This window comes from Suncus etruscus, chromosome 3 (assembly GCF_024139225.1).
Source record: "Suncus etruscus isolate mSunEtr1 chromosome 3, mSunEtr1.pri.cur, whole genome shotgun sequence".
Lineage (NCBI taxonomy): Eukaryota > Metazoa > Chordata > Mammalia > Eulipotyphla > Soricidae > Suncus > Suncus etruscus.
Genome location: NC_064850.1, coordinates 30,624,931 through 30,628,816, shown reverse-complemented (window position 1 = coordinate 30,628,816; position 3,886 = coordinate 30,624,931). Strand labels below are relative to the sequence as shown.

At 32.7% G+C, this 3,886-nt stretch overlaps 1 non-coding gene across 1 annotated transcript; it reads right to left on the bottom strand.

Annotated features, from left to right (window-relative positions):
• Positions 1-3,487: 3,487 nt before the first annotated feature.
• On the bottom strand, positions 3,488-3,549 carry LOC126004945 (U7 small nuclear RNA). Its single transcript, XR_007494148.1, has one exon. It is a non-coding gene; the product is annotated as a U7 small nuclear RNA (small nuclear RNA).
• Positions 3,550-3,886: the final 337 nt, after the last annotated feature.

The window sequence follows — 3,886 nt, the reverse complement described above, 5'->3', positions numbered from 1 at the left end:
TAATTATTACCCTACAACATCTAATTATATGTTCTGTGAATATTAGAAGACAAGTATGAGTGTCTGGTTCTATCTAATTCATTAAGGTGTTGATCTATTCTACATAATGGAAAATTTCTAACTAAGCAGAACCTTTTAACCTCTTATACTGGAATCCAGTATGTCAGCTATAGCTTTGCATCAATCACTGTTCTAATGAATGGCTGATACAACATTTTGGAGGAATAGAAGATGTTGCCAAATAGATTAAGTGATATCATTTTATGTTTCTGCAGACTTTGTATTAGTAGTATAATTTCTACCACCTTTGTCAAATTATGTAGCTGGTTGTCTTACAAAAATGATTTCAGTGACAACACTTCACATAAAATCTGCACTCAATGAACTTTTTTTTTGCTTTTGTTTTTGGGTCACACCAGGCAGCGCTCAGGGGTTTCTCCTGGCTTTGTTCTCAGAAATCGCTCCTGGCAGGCTCAGGGGACCCTATGGGATGCCGGGATTCAACCACTGACCCTCTGCATGGAAGGCAAACACCTTTCCTCCATACTATCTCTCCAGCTCCAGAATTTTTAATGCACATTATAGTTCTATTAACAATAGGCACATCATTGACTATCAGAACTCTAAAGCTTATTCAACTTACAAAGTTAAAATGTATTTATTTATCTTTTTTTTTTTTTTTTTTTGATTCAACCTGGAATGGCTGAGGCTTACTCTTGATTCTGCACTCAGGAAACTCCCCTGGTCAGTAACCTGAAAATTCAAACTGAAATGCTCCAAGTTTCTCCTCTTACAATTTCTCTTCTCACTTAGTATCTGTTACTTCGACAAAGTTAAACTATTTTAAATTTCTCAAAAAGGTCATACCATTTCTATGATTTGGCTTATTGTATTAGTATAATGTTGCAAAGGTCTGAGTTTCTTAATTTTAAAGGCTGAATGATATTCCTGTGTGTGCATATTTTCATGTACATCAGTTCATTAGGCATTTGTTTGATGTCTTCATTGCTTTCAGTAATGTAACAAGTATGTAAGTACAAATCTCTGTCAGGATCCTGGTTTCAAATATCTGATTTTTTACTATAAAGAGATATTTCTAAGTCACATGATGGTTTGTCTTTAGTTTTCTGAGAAACTTCATACAATTTTCACAGCTGCTAAACCATTTTACATATTTAGCAAGGAATAAATTCCCATCTCTCCTTTTTTTCAACTTTTTTTTCTTTGCTAATGGTCATGATAACTTTATTCTCACTTCAATTGCTAATGTTCAGGCTTTGGTACATAGTGTCATAGCATTTTTTTTATCACCATAATTTTTTTGCAGATTTTTTATTATACTGTCATTTTAAATAATTTATTTAATGTTGCTTTTATAGTGACTTGTATCAGCTTTTGTTTCATTGATCATCTTTGTGCAGTTAAGACCACAGATTTACATCTAAGAAAAATTCAGTTGAATTTTAAAAACTTTGGACATTGTATCTTATTCTCTAAAGTATGTTGACATAATTTTCAACTATTTATTTTTAGAAAACACTAATATGTTATAGCGATTCTATGTTTCCAAGAAAGCTTAAAGAAATAGACAAATACTACATATTCCTATTTTCCATAAATGTATTTTATTATGAATATCACTTACCATGTAGAAACACTATATTTTTTTTCTAAATTCTCAACTCTAGTCTTATGTTAGGAGTCTTTTTGTTCGTTTGTTTTATTTTGTTTTGTTTTGGGGGCCACACCTAGTGATGCTCGGGGGTTATTCCTGGCTATGCACTCAGAAATTACTCCTGGCTGGGGGACCATATGGGACTCTATAGGATTGAATCAAGCAAGGTAAGTCTATTTGCCAATATAATAAAACATTTATACATTATTTTAATATCTCATTTTTCTAAATATCTTTTATAGCCTGCCTGTTATTTTCTCTTTTACTCAATCTTGGAAAACAATGGACTCTTTTAAATATATGATTTTTCCTTTTTACAATGTCATATAGCTGGAATAATTTATCAAATTTTCAGGATGTCATTTTCACTTAGTAATATACCTTTCAGATTGTGCTATGTCTGTTCATGTTATATTTTTTAATTTGTCCTTTTTTGGGGGGATAGCACACCTGGTGACACTCAGGGATTACTCCTGGCTTTGTGCTCAGAAATATCTCTTGGCTTGGAGGACCATATGGGATGCTGAGGGATTGAACCGCAGTCCGTCTTAGGTTAGCATGTGCAAGGCAAACACATTATCGCTTGAGCCACTGCTCTGGCACCTCATATTATTATTTTATTATTTTTAATTTCTTTTTAGTTCCAGTAAAATATTACATATTTTACTTATCTTTTTAATAAAGAATTTATGTTACTTCCAAGTTTTAGGAATCACGAAGTAAGCCACATAGGCATTTTTTTCTTTGAATAAGTACTAGGAACAATGAATTTCCGGGTTTTATTGAAAGACTATGCTCTATTTCGAAAGAAATTGCCTACTTATTTATGATCATAAAATTGTTCAACCCTAGCACCAACACTAAATTATACTTAATTCAGCTCCTTGTTAACATTTTGTAAAGTTTATTTTTAATATTATTTGTTTTACTTAGTCAAAGAAGTTAAATATGATACACAATAAAAGGTAAAAGCAAATTGTATACTATTATCTAGATTAACAAAATTAAATTTTTTCTATGGAAAACATCTGTTGGAGAGAGAATGTTCTTTACTTCCAACACTAGATCATTATTTCAAGTAATTATCTTTCACTTAACTATAAGAAAAAATATTTCTAGTTTTTGTAAGTTGAAATTTCTCTTTAAAAATAGGTTGAGGGGCCAATGAGGTGGCGCTAGAGGTAAGGTGTCTGCCTTGCAAGCACTAGCCAAGGAAGGACCGCGGTTCATTTGGCGTCCCATATGGTCCCCCCAAGCCAGGGGCAATTTCTGAGCTCTTAGCCAGGAGTAACCCCTGAGCATCAAATGGGTGTGGCACAAAAAACAAAACTAAACTAAAAAATAGGTTGAAAAGACTATGTGGTCTATATGCAATTAGTTAGTAAAGATCTTGACAGATAGGACTGAGAACTTACAGGAAGATAAAAATTGCTATGTTTAGACACACACACACACACACACACACATACACACACACACACACACACCCATTAAAAGGTGGAGACCAAAACCACAATAATGCTACTGAAGTCAAGAAATATGGATTTCTAGTAACTGGAAAATGCAAAGAAGGATCTTCTTTGGAGAAGGCACATACCCAGTACCTTGATTTCTTATTGTTTTTGTTGTTGTTATTGTGAGGCAAATCTGGCAGTGCTCTAGGCTCACTCCTGGCTCTGAGTCAGGAATTACTCCTGAGTGTGCTCTAGAGACCATACAAATATACCTAGGATCAAACCCTTGCTGGTCATGTGAAGGCAAATTCATTGTTCTATGTCTGGTCCCAATATATTAAATTCTTATTTGGGAGGGGGGGGGCTTCTGGTGGAGACCAGAAGGCCTGCTGGACAAATTCTAAAAGAACTGTAACACTAACATCTTAACTTCTAATGTTTAGTATCCAGACTGTGAGCATAAAACAAGTTACAATAACCAGTATAAAAATCCATATAATGTAATTGCTCTCTATTCAGTAATGTTACAAGTATATTTAATATTTGACAATAAATCAAAAATTCACTTTAAATTGCATGTTGTGATGTTTTGGGAAAAATAGATATTGAAAAGCAAAGGTGAAATAAATATACTGTAATAGTCTTGATTTTAAATGATCAATTTTATATTGCTTATATTGTTTTAAATAAAATGTAATATTTACTATGGTAAATTATTTCTGTCCATATAGTGTAATTTAAATAATTTAGAAATTAT